The sequence below is a fragment of the Taudactylus pleione genome, unplaced genomic scaffold (genome assembly GCF_031769625.1).
Source record: "Taudactylus pleione unplaced genomic scaffold, aTauple2 ptg000128l, whole genome shotgun sequence".
NCBI lineage: Eukaryota > Metazoa > Chordata > Amphibia > Anura > Myobatrachidae > Taudactylus > Taudactylus pleione.
In genome coordinates this window covers 1,585,821-1,603,130 of record NW_028284530.1, presented here as the reverse complement: position 1 = coordinate 1,603,130, position 17,310 = coordinate 1,585,821, and the positions used below count along the sequence as shown (strand labels likewise).

Here is a 17,310-nt window from a genome sequence, read left to right as displayed (position 1 = left end):
GAAGCTTATCTTCATGAAGGCCTGCCGGTTCCTCCTTCTGTGAAGGCTCATTCCACTAGGTCTGTGGGTCCTTCGTGGGCAGCTCGACGTGGTGCCTCAGCAGTTCAGATCTGCAAGGCTGCTACGTGGTCCTCTGTCCATACCTTCGTGAGGTATTACAGGTTTGACACCTTCGCCTCTCAGGATGCTTCCTTCGGGCGGCGGATTCTCCTTTCTGCACAGGAGCGTCCCCACCCTTAAAGGATACTGCTTTGGGACATCCCCAAGGTATCCTGTGGATACCCTATGGACCCTGAAGTAGAAAATATGAGATATGGTAAGAACTTACCCTTGTTATCTCTATTTCTACGAAGTCCATAGGGTTCCACAGGACTCCCGCCCTGTCGCACCTGTGCTGCAGATGGGCTTTGCTCTGGTCACCGGTTTTCCGTCTCCCTCTGGTGAGAATGTGATTCTTGTATGTGTCCAGATCTTTGTTCTCTCTCTTCCTTCTCCTCCTCCGGCCTATGGCTTGGTAACTAACTGAGGTGCCTTTGCCCGGGGGCGGGGTATAGGAGGGGGACCTAGTGCATCCTGGGAGGCTGAAAGCTTAACTCTTTGGTGCCCTGCGACTGACGTCACACCTATACCCCCAAGGTATCCTGTGGAACCCTATGGACTTCGTAGAAATAGAGATAACAAGGGTAAGTTCTTACCATATCTCATATTATTAGGAGTTGATTGGCTGGTTCTTTATCCATGTCCACTTTATCTCTATCCAAGGATTAGTACATAGATCCCTAAGGTGGATAATTGGTTCACTGATATTGTCTGCAGAATGTTCATAACAGGCCGGATAATGCCTTTGGTAAGGCATGAATGTAGTACTTCCTCGGTGCATCCAGTCAAGTGCTACTATCCTTTTGATATAAATTCCAACACCTTATATGCCCATCTGTATCAGGAGTCTTAAGTATGGTGCAGTGGCGTAAATAGGGTTTTCAGAGCCCTGGGCAAGATGAAGAACGTCGCCAACCCCACAAACACACATACAAGTAAACGTAAATGTGTGCGCCTTCGGCGCGCGGCAAAAACTAAGCATTGACACATACCAGAAGGGGCGTGACCATTGGAAACGGGGTGTGCCAACATGACACGCCACCCATTTCTCGTCACTTTGGGAACATTCCTTTTTATATGCACCTTACCAATATGGTGGTTTGTCACAATGTGGAACCTCTGGAGAAATGTATCCTCCCTGGGAAGACAGCATCTTCAGTCGGTATTCACTATTCTTGTAGGTTTCATCGTCCGCAAGATGCCTGTTTGTGTAGGAATATTAACAAGGTCATCATCATACAACAGCAGTTCAACCAGATTCGTGCCCCCTGTGTAACTTCCTGCCCCTAGCATCTCTCCTCCACACCATCTCCCTCTTTCGTCTTTCAGCCACACCATCATCTCCCCCTGCATTGTCTCCCAGCACACCATCATCACCCCCTGCGTTGTCTCTCAGCACACCATAATCTCCCCCCCTGCGTCGTTGTCCCCTTCATTCTATGTTATTAAAAATGTCTCTCCGCCCACCTTCATTCTATGACTCTGTGTGTGTCTCTCCCCCCTTCATTCTTTGTCGTCTGTGTGTCTCTGGGGTCCATTTTCAGGGGTTGACCGCAAATATTCGGTTTCCCCTAGATGTATGAAGGAGAGACCACAGCAGGTATCTCCGATACCTTCTCCGATCTTTCCATTCCCGCAGGCAGCCTCCCCGGCAATGGCGGCCATGCATGTGCAGTCCGTGTGACTGTACATGCGCAGCATCCCCGGGAGCACTCTGGGCACGTTACAGGGACGGGCTCCTTTCGAGCTCCTGTCCCTGCATGTGCTGGATGGTACATTCAGGTGATATGATCGCCACTTGCAATGCGTTCATGGGCGGTAATATTTCCAGAACACATTGCAAATGCGATCATTAATAAATGGGCCCCTCAGTGTGTCTCTCCCCCCCCCCCTTCAGTCTATGTGTCTGTGTGTGTGTGTCCTCAGTTTATATATCTCTGACTGTGTGTCTTCTCCCCCTCCGCCCCTCTACTTACCTGCAGTCGGGAGCTGGCGGGGACGGTGAGGCCAGGCAGTGCAGCAGCAATCTGAAGCTCCGGGTCCAAGGAGCGTGACACTGGTGTCGCGGTCACGCTCCCGGTAGCAGCCCTAATAATGTGCGCAGCTGTACTGCAGTAACGCCGCCAAGCACTACGGGCTCTGCTCGGCAGCTCAATGGGGACGGACGGCTGCGGCGGAATGGTGGCAGGCGGTCGGTCGGAGCGGGTACGATGTCCTGGTCAGCGACGCCCCCCTCTGCTGGGCCTGCCACTGTGCACCTAGTTATGCCACTGGTATAGTGCTAATCTAGGCATCTTGAATTAAAGTCCCCCAAGACCTCCACTTTTATTTCATGCAGGTCTATCGGCACAGCAGAACATTCCCCTTAAGTCTGCTCAGTAGCCTGCACGCTCTTGGCTGTGTTCGATTTTCCAGTAGGGTTTGAGTCTGTGCCACCGTGGTCCTGCCCAGTGTTCACAAGGGCATTTTATAAGTGCGGATACACAAACACGGAGCTGGGAACTTTTGAATATTTGCTTTAGCAACTCCTTCTAGCTCCTGGATATGTCTAAGAACCTCCGGCCTTTCATTTGAATTTCCGGAACGTCTTATTTTGTCACCAGTATTTATGTTTTTTCAACAGATGATCTTTTTTTCTTTTTTTTTGTACTTTTTCAAATAAACATTAGATCTTTCTGCATAACTGTGGGCTAACTTGAGGGAATACAGAGTTTTTATCATGTGGAAATCTAGTACAGATGTTTGGTCTTACAACGTTTTTGTTTTGCTAAAATACTCTGACCACACAAAGTTTGCCCAGAGAACCATCAAGTACTTTTATTATTGCTATCAAAGAGCCTGCCTTAGGCAAAGACGGCTGGACCTCCACTTAAGACCAATTTTAAGTCTGTGTAGCTTTTTTAGACACAGTTTGAAATGGTTGATAAGGTTTTTCTGCGGATTTTTCAAGATATTAATAATGACAGTGAGTAAGTCATATTTTATTTTGACAGCATTAGAAAAGCTATAATACTTCTCTATTTGAGGAATGTGGGTGACCTAGTAGTGGATACTCTTTGGCACAGGGAATGTGGAATGACAGTTCTAGGAACTGTCCTGGTGAATTTGTTATAGAATATATTTGTGTGAAGCTTGCTGACGGAGCAGGTCCACCTTTCCACACAGATAAAACACATGCCTTGAGTCGCTGTGTTTACTGTAAGTGCTTGATACTGGAGCCAGGACTAATTTACTAGGGAAACGCTTTATCAACACTAGGCGCTCGTAAAGGCTTTAGTAAGTGCCCCCCAGACATGCTTGATTAGGTGTCTCTTTTTGTGTTATATATATTTTTTATTCTTGTGTTTTATTTGGCCAGCTATAATTAATTAATTGTATTATTTGATACTAGATAAGACTGAGCCATATATAAATATGATTATTTTTGTTGTCCAGATTGATTCGTTTTTAGTTATTTAATGTAACTGGTTTGTGGGAAGAGAATGCATTGTGATATATTTCTTTTTCGTGGCACCATAGCTGTGTTTTAGGGGTCAGGCATGGTAATCTGTTCATCATGTGGGGACCGCATGTTACGTTTGCAGAGAGAGATTAGATTGTTAAGGTTTCCAAGTAGCTGCATTCAGAAGATAGAGGGGCAGATTTACTAAATCAGCCAAAATAGGAAGAGTGAAGGTTTTGCCCATATCAACCAGTCAGATTATGGCTATCATTTATCTAGTGTATTCTAGAAAATGAAAGTTATCTGATTGGTTGCTTTAATTTTTTAGAACTTGTATTAAGTCTACCCTGGGGCTTTTCAGAGAGCTTGAGCAATATTGGTAAATTGAATCTAGTATTGAGGGAAGTTTAACTGCTAAAATTAAACTAGGTGTTTTAAGTTTTGGGTGGAGTGTATTTGTAATACGTCAAAGGGGTCGATCCAATTAGGTGCGAGCTGGGTCCTGCAAGCCATTCTCACAGCAGACTCACACCGCAAATTTTATTTGCAATTCAATTCCAAGCTCGCATTGCTTTTTCTGAGTAAATTCGCAATTTTTTTTTGCGCACCTCCCTGAGTAGGTGAAACGGTTTGGAAAATCTTATTCAGCTTCGGACGGAATTGCAAAGCTGCTCGCAAGCTTTGCAATTCCGTCTGTACGGATATGGCAATGCACAGGAGGCATCATGCCTCCTGCTGCTTTACTCATCCGAGCTGCGTAGACCAACGCAGCATCGGATAATCTGCGGGAACATCGGCTGGCTAAGGTGACCCATGTGGGTCACATAGCCATCTGCCACAGATAAGGGAAAGAAGCCAGGAAATCTCCTTCAGCCGACGGAGATGATGACCTCTTCCTTCCCCCCAACGGCGGTGACACGCCTCCGTTTCAGGAAACAGAGGCCATCGCCACCTCCTCCCCGCCCACAAACAGCAGCAGACTGTCAATCAATGCACATGTGCAGAACGGGTCAGGCGCCTGCGCAGACTCCCGATCATCGGGAATCTGCATTCAGCAGTGCACTAACGTGCACTGCTGAATGAGGGCCACAGTGAAGAACCTTTTGGTACACCGCTCCCAATGAATAATCATGTACTTGGAGGGGTTTAAATAGCATAATTTGGGCTATAAAGACATGTCAGTTTTCTTGTGAATTTCTCTAAAAAGCTCAATAATGGGTTAAATTATGCAGGACAGGTATGTGGAGGTGTAAATGGTGCAGGACAGGTATGTGGAGGTGTAAATGATGTAGGACAGGTATGCGGAGGTGTAAATGATGTGGGACAGGTATGTAGAGGTGTAAATGATGTGGGGCAGGTATGTGGAAGTGTAAATGATGTAGAACAGGTATGTGGACGTGTAAATGATATGGGACAGGTATGTGGAGGAGTACAATATATGGGACAGGTATGTGGAGGTGTAAATGATGTAGGACAGGTATGTGGAGGTGTAAATGATATGGGACAGGTATGTGGAGGAGTACAATATATGGGACAGGTATGTGGAAATGTAAATGATGTAGGACAGGTATGTGGAGGTGTAAATGATGTGGGACAGGTATGTGGAGGTGTAAATGATGTAGGACAGGTATGTGGAGGTGTAAATGATGTGGGAGAGGTATGTGGAGATGTAAATTATGTGGGACAGGTATGTGGAGGTGTAAATGATGTAGGACAGGTATGTGGAGGTGTAAATGATGTGGGGCAGGTATGTTGAGGTGTAAATGATGTGGGAGAGGTATGTGGAGATGTAAATTATGTGGGAGAGGTATGTGGAGATGTAAATTATGTGGGACAGGTATGTGGAGGTGTAAATGATGTGGGACAGGTATGTGGAGGTGTAAATTATGTAGGACAGGTATGTGGAGGTGTAAATGATGTGGGAGAGGTATGTGGAGATGTAAATTATGTGGGAGAGGTATGTGGAGATGTAAATGATGTGGGACAGGTATGTGGAGGCATGAATGATGTGGGAGAGGGAGGTGGAGGTGTAAATTATGTAGGACAGGTATGTGGAGGTGTAAATGATGTGGGAGAGGTATGTGGAGATGTAAATTATGTGGGACAGGTATGTGGAGGTGTAAATGATGTGGGACAGGTATGTGGAGGCATGAATGATGTGGGAGAGGGTGGTGGAGGTGTAAATGATGGGACAGGGAAGTGAAGGTGTAAGTGATGTGGGACTGGTATGTGGAGGTGTAAATGATGTGAGACAGGTATGTGGAGGTGTAAATGATGTGGGACAGGTATGTGGAGGTGTAAATTATGTACGACAGGTATGTGGAGGTGTAAATGATGTGAGACAGGTATGTGGAGGTGTAAATGATGTGGGACAGGTATGTGGAGGTGTAAATGATGTGGGAGAGGGAGGTGGAGGTGTAAATGATGGGACAGGTATGTGGAGGTGTAAATGATGTGGGACAGGTATGTGGAGGTGTAAATGATGTAGGGCAGGTATGTGGAGGTGTAAATTATGTAGGACAGGTATGTGGAGGTGTAAATGATGTGAGAGAGGTATGTGGAGATGTAAATTATGTGGGAGAGGTATGTGGAGATGTAAATGATGTGGGACAGGTATGTGGAGGCATGAATGATGTGGGAGAGGGAGGTGGAGTTGTAAATTATGTAGGACAGGTATGTGGAGGTGTAAATGATGTGGGAGAGGTATGTGGAGATGTAAATTATGTGGGACAGGTATGTGGAGGTGTAAATGATGTGGGACAGGTATGTGGAGGCATGAATGATGTGGGAGAGGGAGGTGGAGGTGTAAATGATGGGACAGGGAAGTGAAGGTGTAAGTGATGTGGGACTGGTATGTGGAGGTGTAAATGATGTGAGACAGGTATGTGGAGGTGTAAATGATGTGGGACAGGTATGTGGAGGTGTAAATGATGTAGGACAGGTATGTGGAGGTGTAAATGATGTGAGACAGGTATGTGGAGGTGTAAATGATGTGGGACAGGTATGTGGAGGTGTAAATGATGTGGGAGAGGGAGGTGGAGGTGTAAATGATGGGACAGATATGTGGAGGTGTAAATGATGTGGGACAGGTATGTGGAGGTGTAAATGATGTGGGACAGGTATGTGGAGGTGTAAATGATGTGTCACAGATTTTCGGGAGCCTCCCGGCCGTTCCAGGAGGATAAGCAAGTATGATTCTAGTATATTATTCCAGCACATGTACCAATCTTTAGAAAGATAGTTATTAGTGTTTTGATTTTGTTTATGCCATATTCCATATGCAATGAGACAGTAGCAAATCACTATGAATAACTTGCAGGCATCATCTGCTCTGTGTGGCTTGTTTCAAGTGCGCCAAGAGAGAGGGTGGACAAGCAAGTACCGATTATCTGTGCCAGGGCTTTTCTGGGGGGCCTGGTGGGGGATAACAGCAGTAAGAGAGGCGGAGCAAAGCCACCTTTCCATTGGTTTCCATTACAACAATTTTCACTGGGCCTTCTATGCCTAGCATGCAATGGCCACACCCTCTCTAGCAAAAGCAGGGCACGTGAGATGTCTGGGCAGCCTTGCTTGATCCCCCCATCATAAGAAGCAGAATGAATTCTCCTCCCAATAGAAATCATCTAACCATTCTATCATTTATATGCATATGCAGACAGCTTGTCTGTGCATAAATAGGCTCATGATGTCCTAAAAGAAACAGCATTTGGCTACCTGTGCCACTCAACACCTATACACACAATGCAGTATTGATAATGCGTAACATTTATTAATGGGGTTAATTTAGATTTTCTCAATACAACAATCTTCATAGTCTAAGGGTTATATTTATCAAAGAGCAATAAGACTTGAAAATAGGTGTTTTCACTGGCAATAGAACTTCTTCCTATACATGAAGGGGTAGCCTCTGCTGACCGTAAGATATGAGCTTTTCTGCCTATTTAACAAGCATTGTTCTCTTATTGACATGAACTGTCCAGCAGGGTTAGGCATAACATATCTCCTTAGATTGACCTGGTGAAGGGGTAAGTTAGCCCGGCTGCTGCGGGCTAGTATTGCTTAGGTAGCAAGATTTTTAGTGATGCTTTAAGTAGTGATACAAAATCACTGCTATCTCCATTTTGTAGCAACTCACGGATAGGTAGTAGATGCTAGCCTGTGTTTCGGGATTGACAAGACCTCGTTCTAAGGTGCGGAGTCTAAAGTGTCTGCGGTATTTACCAGGGACCCCCGCAAGGTGGTTTGGACTTAGCTGCGTCCGACATGCAGGTCGCAGCCCTCAGATTTGGTTCCCTAATACAGGTGCTGGCGTACTCTGGATACAGAGGTGTACAAAGGAGGCGTACAAAAGTAGTTGACAAGACGGGTCAGAACCAGACAGACATGACAGTACCAGGAATCAGACAAGATCAAGGTCAGGAACGAAGCCAAGTCAGAACCGGAATACCAATCGCAGTACCAGGGAGGAGACGGAATCAAGTCACGGACAAGCCAAGGTCAGTAACGAGCAGGAATAATCACGGATAGAGGAACGCTGGAGTAAGGCTGGGAGCCTATATACTGGCACTATTCCATTCTCATAGTCTCCTATAGATAGGGAGGAGTCACAGAACTCACGATGAACGTGGCCCCTGACTGGCACGTCTGTACCTTTAAATTTAACAGAGCACCGCGCGCATCCCTATGGGAGCCGTGGCCGCCTGTACTCTGCTGCTGCTGTAGGAGGGAGCTTGGAGTGAAGACACCAGCAGCGGGCGCAGTGGATCCCCTGCCCGCTGGCTGGGACCCCAGCACTACAGGACCTGGAAAGTAACAGACGATGTCCAGCGCGCTGCCACACATTTGTTCTAAAATAGACCCCTAAAACCATTACGAGATGGAGACCGGGATCATTGCTAGACAGATACTGGGCAGGAAAAATTTTGATACCAAAATGAAACACTTTAGCTATTATCGTATTCCCATACTGGTGTTACGGAAGTCCCAGTGGCTGAATATCCCGACGCCGGCAGCCGGAAGGGAGAAGATTCCGACAGCACAGGTAAGTACCCTATCCCTACCCCTCTCTTCCAGCCTAACCCTTCCTTAGTGGTGCCTAACCTTAACCTTCCCCCCTAGTGCCTAACCCTCCCAGGGGGTGCCTAACCCTAGCCTCCCCCCGACGGTACCTAACCCTCATCCCTGGGGGTGCCTAACACTAACCTCCCCCCAAAAAACCTAACCCTAACCCCACTACGCTTCCTATAGCTAACCCTCCCCCCCCGCAGCTAACTCTTAAGGGCGCCCGGACTTACCTCGTTCGGTTCGGTGTTCCGGCGTCGGGATTATGATAGGCGTCGGTATTTCAACGCCTATTTTAAATCCCTTGTCGGGCTTCGGATGTCGGTATTACACCTCCCTGATTTTGCACTGGGATCAGTCAGAGTTGCAGCCAGATATTACTGCTGATATTCTGTTGACTAGAAATATACAGTGATCACCTATCATGTTGTCATGGAGGCAAAGAAGGTTTGGGGGGAGGAGTTAGCATTGCGTCAAACATTCGTCTTCAAATAATTAGCTTAGTGGGACAGCGTTTGGCAAGTAAGACATTTTTCTTCAGCTGTAATGCAAGTCCTTTTGTTTCTGTAAGCTCCATGGGTAATGTTTTATAATGTTTAAGGTGGTAACAATACTATTACAAATTATTTGTATTTGTTTGTTTAGCTGATAAAACATTTGCCACTTGATTTTAGAGCACATACAGATGTGCTTTATTAAAAATAATCACGCTTAGTGCGCAAACCAAGACACTATGGTGGAAAACCAGGAATAGACTAGTCCCAGCAGTCGCAAATTAAACCGTTCTTTTCCTTAATGGTGAGGTTTATTATTTCTTTATTTACTTGTTTTCTCTCAATTTTAACTATTTATCTTTGCAAAATGTAACTTAATAAAATCTTTTTGAATAGGTTTGTTTCATTCACTCAAGTTTTATCTGGTAAATTGTCATGGCACTGTAACTACTGGCGCCATATGGTTGCCTTCGTGACAATCTGCAAAATAAAGATGTGATTTATGGTTACATTTTACACCCGCACTGTTATTTATTTATTTTTCTACATCTTTGATCATTGCGTATTCAGTTATGCCTAATATGCGTGAGACGCTCAACTGAGTTCTGGAAACCTTGCTCGTGATTGTCTATTGTGCTCAGAATTATTATTACACATTTTTATTACCAACCATCACTTATTTTTGTCTGCACTGGACAAATGTTCATAAAGTTTCTTTTGTTTTGTTACCACTTTTGCTTGTACATTTATATCTTTAAAATGGGAATTATGATCCCAGCAGGCCTTCTAAATATCAAAAAGCCAGCATTAACGCCATGCCCCGGAGTATCATAATTAACTTAATGAATCCTCTGCAGACATGTTTTTTTGATACCTTATTGTGTGCTCCATCTGGGTAATTGGCTACTTCATGTTTACTATACATTTAAAAGAATTATAAAATACATTATAATGAATGAGGTATAAATTAAAAGCAAAAGCAGTGTATGTCTGAGAGCCTTTTTATATTCCAGTTATTGCATTTCACATAATACTTAAATTGATTTCATCCTGTAGCAGAACCTGTTAATCTTCTTAAGAGAAGATTATTTACATATTTGACATATTTTCATTCACTTTTTCCAGACTGTTTTATTGTGGCTTTTAAAAGACAGGACAACCCATAAATGGCCCTGCTCAGCGTCAATGTCCACAAATATGTCCATGATATGCATACTACAATATATTACACTCCTATTGCCGGCGGTTGGGATACTAGTGCTGGGATTATTATTATTATCATTTATTTATATGGCGCCACAAGTATTCCGCAGCGCCTTACAATGTATGCAAAACAAATAGGTGACCAAAGACTTACAATACAATACAATACAGGACATGGATAATATACATTAGCGACCATAGCGCCCACATAAACAGCAGAGCTTATGTAACCAAGTGTTAGGTGCCCTAGTGGGGAGTAAGAATTAGATGAAAGTAAAGTAGGGAGAAGCACAAGGGGGTAGAGGACCCTGCTCGTAAGAGCTTACATTCTAAAAGGGTAGGGCAGACAAACAGGTGTGACACAGATGGGGTAGACAGGGAGGATATACTCACGGCCAGGTCACCACATTCCAGCTGATGAGAGTATCCAGGATATGACTCTGTAATAGGCACAATATCCAGATCATCACTTGTCACTATTGCAGTTAATTCTGAAAATTTTATCCCAACGCTTCGGGATTTCGGCGCTGGTATTTAGAACGTCAGCATCCCGGCCGACTGCAGTTATATGGCAACGATAATTCCAGCATTCATAGTTTAGCATTAATTATGGTACCAGCTTGGCACCAACATAGTGTATTAAGCTATTTTGTGGGTTCCTAGAGAATGAGTGGGTCCATATGAATATGGGTTCAGGCCCAAAAATTGCTAGCCCTACTATGTATAGGTAACTGGTCCGCTTAAACAATTCATCACAGACCAACTGTTTGTGACTCAGGGCCTAATTCAGAGCCGGACGCTCTGACCAGAGCGCTCGCTCTGAATCAGGGCCCTCCTACCTAAACTTGGAGCGGCCTCTTGGACGCTCGCATAGCTGTGGGTTACCACCCACAGCTTATGCGAGCGTCCATGATGATGGTCGCGATGGTCAAGACTATCGCGACCATCGGGCTTGCGACGAGACCTTGCGGTAGGGTCTCGGTGACTGCAAGCCCTGGAGTGATTTTGGCTCTATCAGAGCCAAAATCACTCCCACTGTCAGTGTCAGTGGGGCCGGACTCAGACGGTAGGCGTTCCCATGGGAACGCCTCCGTCTGGCAGCCACGCCCCCGGCACGTCCACCAAAGGGGACGTGCTGTCAATCAACATCGACAGCACGCCCCCTTTAGTGCGAGACCTGGAGCGACAGCTTCCCCGTCGCTCCCCGGGTCTCGCGCATGCGCACGACGGAGCTCCCTCCGTCGTGCGCATGCGCACTAGGGCACCATCGACCCGCTTGGGAGCGCTCAGCGCTCGTGAGCGGGTCTGAATCAGGCCCTCAGTGCATGCAATACGGAAGGGTGTTTGACCTGTTACCCTCTGCAGTGATGAGGGGCACTGTGATCAGAAAAGGTTCTTTTATGTGGAATGCAGGGAAAGTTCCAGGTATTAGAGATTGTGAAATGTGGAATTATGGCATCCCAATTGTTTTATACTGGCCACCTGCACGCAAACATTTTCCTTTGTCTCAGTATCCTCATAACCCTCAAGATTCCACGTGCGGCTTGTTACTTACCAACAATATAATGGCAGCAGATAGTGCAACCTCAAATCCGCCACGCCCAATGTCAGTCTCATCTGACTGAAATGTAGTCATGTATGTGGCTAAACCGATTCCGTTTCTAAAACCCAGCATTCCCTTCTCTGGTCCTACAGTATGTCATCCCAGTCATGTGTCATTTTAACACATTTGTTTGCACACTTGGATGTATTTTTGCTGGAGGCTTCAACTTAATATTCTAGAATGTTAGTGTTGTTTTTGGGGTGGGGTTAGTTTGTAGAATTAGTTACTTTGCAGACTCTTACCCATGTTTAAAGGTTATAATCACATCCCACTTATTAGTAGCTTTTATTGTACCTTACATATCAGGTATCATTTGTAAGCACAAATCGCTCAGTCTATATTGACGCTGGAAATAATTCAGTACCGTTTTTATAACAAATATTTGTGGTTTGTAAAGATTTCTTCCTGGAAAAGTCCTGATTCTAAAGTATTGAACAATTTGTATTATTCCGTATACTCAATTCATATTTTTGCATTTTAGAAGCTCATATTGGAGAATATGAAAATGGATTTATTACATTGAGTAGATCAATCATTTATTGTGACTAGGTGTGCGTGTGTGTTACCTGCTCCGATGCACAGACATTTGTATATGTCTAATACCGGGTACACACTGAGCGATGTGTACCATTACGATATGTCATCCCTATGGGACGACATATCGTACCTCGGTACACATTACAACGAGGTAATGAATGACGGAATGATCCCTCATCCCATCCTTCCTTACCTGCATCGGGGCTGCATGCGATATCATCCGTTTGGACATGCAGCACAGCCGACCAGGTGATATCCTCTGCGACCGTGGGAGCAAGCATATTGGCCGTACACACTGAGTGATGCAGCCGATATATCGTTCCGATTAGTCTGGAAACTACATATTGTGCCGACATCGTCTCAGTGTGTACCCAGCTTCAGGCCGGGTACACACTAGAACGATACCATCACGATTTGACGTTTCCAGGCAGATTGGAACGACAAATTGTGAAGATCGTTTAGTGTGTACCTACAATTGCATGCTCCCGCTGGTCGTTTCCCAAATCTTCTGGTTAGCCGTGCGGCACGGTCAATCAGAAGATATCATGTACAATTCCATGCTGGTAAATACAGCATGGCATCCTACATCATACCACTGTATTGTACATTGTGTACGCACAGTGCAATATGTTGGGCTGGCGGATCGTCCGGGAACACATCGTTCTAATGTGTACCCAGCTTAAATGTTGTGCACAGTCCAAGCAAGACAAAAACAGTGTTGAGAACTTTTAAATGTCAACTTTGTATAGTGGTTTTTCCATGCAAATCTGGATCTCGAACACAGTAATGATCACTGGGCCTGATTCAGACCCGCTTGCAAGCGCTATGCGCTTGCAAGCGGGTCGATTGTTTGGCAGTGCACGCGCACTGCACGTGCGCGAGCCCCGGGGCGAGCGCAAAAAGCAATCGCTCCGGCGCGAGCATCCAAAAGTGGCGGCTGTCGATGTTGATCGACAGCTCGCCCCGTTTGGAGGGCGGGGCGGGGGGTGGCTGGGCAAACAGAGGCATTCCTGCCTGCCGTTTGTGGGCGGCCCTACTGACATCACTCGTGATGTCAGTAGGTGGACTTCCGGCTCTATTAGAGCAGGAAGTCCACTGGGGCTTGCGGCAACGAGACCCTACCGCAAGGGTCTCATTGCAAGCCTGATGGTCGCGATGATCTTGACCATAGCGGCCATAGCGACCATCACCTGGCCGCTCCCATAAGCTGTGGGTGGTAACCCACAGCTATGCGAGCGGCCAAGAGGCCGCACCGAAAAAAACGCCCTGATTCAGAGCGAGCGTCCGGCTCTGAATCAGGGCCACTGCCCGAACTAAAAGCAATAAAGCTGCTGTACGATGTAGCCTTTAAAAATCAGGCAACATTTTTATTTTTTTCTTAACTTAACAGGCCCCAAATCCCAATCACACTGCAAACAAGTTCAATACTTAAAACTGACGAAATTCAATCAACATTCCAGTTAGTTTGAATAATTTGAGCATCTTCATTATTTACTGTCATCATCTCTGGCAGCTGGCACTGCAGACCCGTACCCATCACTGCACATTGCAGACCTTAATATTCCTCACAAAAGGTGCAATCTTTGATTATTCATAGACATGGACACTTTAAAGGTGCCCATACATTGTACGATATGCACCTTGTGACATGACCTGCGATCCGACGGCCGAGATATCGGGCGATCCCCACACACAGAGCGATCGGGTGGCCGACCGCCCGATATGCCAGCACCCCCCTTCCCCACCCGCATAGCGCTGCATGGGATCTTACATCGCATCCCCAGATCAAGTGAACAAGCAGTAAGATCTGGAGCTGAGTAGGTGGGTGGCACACATCGGTGGGAAGTGGGGTTGCAGTAGCAATATTCACCAAAACCAGAATAGCAAACTTCACAGTTGTGCAATTGCGTCTTTCTCTTTCAATCCACGCTGGTGCACAAGATGGCGATTGGGCGTGTACAGGGTCCTGTCATTCAAAATACGCGACGTACGATGAATCGTGCGATAGATCGTGAGTAAAAAGTACTCATGATCGGCACCGCATTGTGTCCCAGATTGTCAAATCTGCCCTACTAAACGGCAGATCTGAAGATTCGATGTACGATGAGCGGGGACGCGCATCGTGATCGTGAGTGGACACTCACAATTTGGGCATATTTTACACGATTTGTCGTCACGATTCATTGAAATTGGGCAAATCGTGTAAAAAAATCGCTAAGTGTGTAGGCACCTTTAGTGCTGCATGGGATCGTACATCACATCCCCAGATCGACTGAACCTGCAGTAAGATCTGGAGGAGCAATGTACGATCCCACGGGAGCGCGCACTGGCCGATATCATACCCACACACGGTACAATATAGCAGCGATATTGTACCAATCCATCGGATCGGCTGCTATATCGCACCGTGTATGGGGGCCTTAAGACTTCCCACTGAGCAGTGCTATTTAGAAATTGTCTGTTATGTATTTTCTTTGCTTAATTTGGTGTAAACTGTAAAACATAGATGTTTTCAGAACGTCCCATTCTTCCATACATATTTTTACCTTTCCATGTCACAAAGGTGCCTGGCTGTGTCTTCCTTGATAGCATTTCCTATAGTGTTACAGAGATGCAATGGTCATAAAAGGCCAAAAAACGTATTAAATGTTGAAAATTAATTTTCAGCATTGTGTTTCCATGATTATTTCATTGTTTGCACATAGGATGCCAGATACTGAGCTGGATGGACATCGTGTGCCCTGAGAATATGCATATATATTCGCCTGTATGCAGTTGCATGCATCTTGCTTTGCACATGTTCCCTATGTGTACGCTTGATTTGCTGTAAGCCATCATCATCAATGAGCAATTACCCCTACCCTAAAGTAGGTGCAAAATATTCGGCTGGAAACAGACATATTCACACTTCTGTCCAGGCCTGCATAGCCCAACACTCCCTTACTGAATTTTGGACCTCATTCAGAGCCGGACGCTATTTGCGCTCGCTTGTTCAGAAAAAAGGGGTGGCTATTCAAATGAACCGTTCACTCTTTGCGGTCTGTTCACGCCTCTAGGTCTGAATGAGCGAACCAAACATGCGGTCGTTTTTTGGAAAACTACGCCCCCTGGCCGCTCGCATCCTATGTCATGTCCGCTATTTATTAGATTAATCGAGTACATCGACCAGCGTATGAACTGCTCGCTATTCTTGTGGTTGGTTTTTCCTACCACAATCTTGCGAGCAGTTCTGACTATAAAATAACCCAGTGACGTGGTCTATGACGCTGCTGTATTAATTATGCACACCCATAAAACGCCCGTTTTGACCTTTAAGCACGCCTGCGTTCGGATCTCCACTCCCCGTTTTCAAGCACCTTCCCCTGTTACCACCCACATACGCCTCCTCCTGTCACTCAAAATAGTAGGCATTCGCTATTTAGCGAACAAACGATTTTCGGCCACACTGACTGGTTCGCGCATGCGTATTACGATCCGTACGCATGCGCAGTTGTGCAAACATCGCTCGGAACGAACGAGCGGCCGCTTACGAGCGGCTCTGAATCAGGCCGTTTGTTTGCCGACATAAATGCCCCATTACAGCCGAGTTACATCTCTTCAGTCATAAGTACAGATGTAGCCGATTTGCAGATGACTCTACATCGCCCGGATTGTTTTACGCTGATTCTTTGCGCAATCTCTGCCTCAGCATAAGACTGTGTAAGTTGCGGCTTGGAGATTCCCTGTAACTCCCTGCACTCTTATTTGGCCCATCGAAAAGCCGGGAGAACATATCTGTTGCCCCTCATTATCAGTGAAAGTTTAGAGACTGGTCCATGAGCCCCAGAGGTGTTCAGCATGTAGTGTCCCAGCCTCAGGCACAGGATTCATTCATTGTATTGCAAGACAATGTGATGAAATTTCACCCCTGTCCTTGTATGCCGGTAAAAAAAAAAAAAGTAACAGAACTATACTGTATATGGCTGGCTTAGACTTAGCCAAATCATTTAGAATCTCTGCAGACACTTATGTGGTTATTACTCATATAACCACCAGATTCCTGTAGGTCTCCGCTAATGTGTTTATGAGACTGGGTTCTCATGTTGATGAGAAATGGTTTAATTGCGAAAGTCCAAGGAGACTTGAGGTTTGACACCTGCTGTGTATAGCAAATTTTGATGAGATGCATCTGGTCAGTCGTTTCTTTCTGTTTCGGGCTATGTATAAAATGCTGCTTTATTTTTTGCTATAAGGGCAATAGGAAGTTATCTCACTGTATTGAAGATCCTCTTACCACAATTTTCTCATAATTTAATGTAAAATACAGATGCATGACTAATGAATGTATGAATCTCATACAGACATGACACCTCTTTCTCCCAGCATCAGTGATATAGGACCTACTGTATGCAGCTGAGGCCCCTGCTCCCAAGGAAGTAACTATCTGGGTAGCTGCTGTTCAGAGTCTTGGCAGCTGATAGGGCAAGTAAAAGGTCATCATTGTAACGAGCCCAGGTCATGCAATTTTATCTTTCAGTGTACCAAGTGTTATACAAATATACCCATCTATACTTAACTAGCGGACATCCAAATGTTTGCTGCTATAGCTAATGACAATAACTGGACCTACAATAAATATAACAAAAGATAAAAGCATAGCAAACAGGAATATTTTTGAAAACACTGCTACTTTTTAAATAAGTTATCTGTGTAACAGTATTCATACACATCCTACTGTATGTACAGTTATAATTTTTAAAAATTGTACATTCTTGTGCCTAAATCTACATTAATACATTAACAATTAGTACATTTTAACTTAATTCTAATAAACCAATCCTATAATCTTGGTTTTGTAGACCGCATACAAGGGCAGTGATTATAAGTGTAAA

At 45.3% G+C, this 17,310-nt stretch overlaps 1 protein-coding gene across 1 annotated transcript in view; it reads left to right on the top strand.

Annotated features, from left to right (window-relative positions):
• Nucleotides 1–17,310, top strand: part of ERC2 (ELKS/RAB6-interacting/CAST family member 2) — a 1,040,188-nt gene that overhangs the window by 197,013 nt on the left and 825,865 nt on the right. The gene's annotated exons all lie outside the window — the stretch shown is intronic.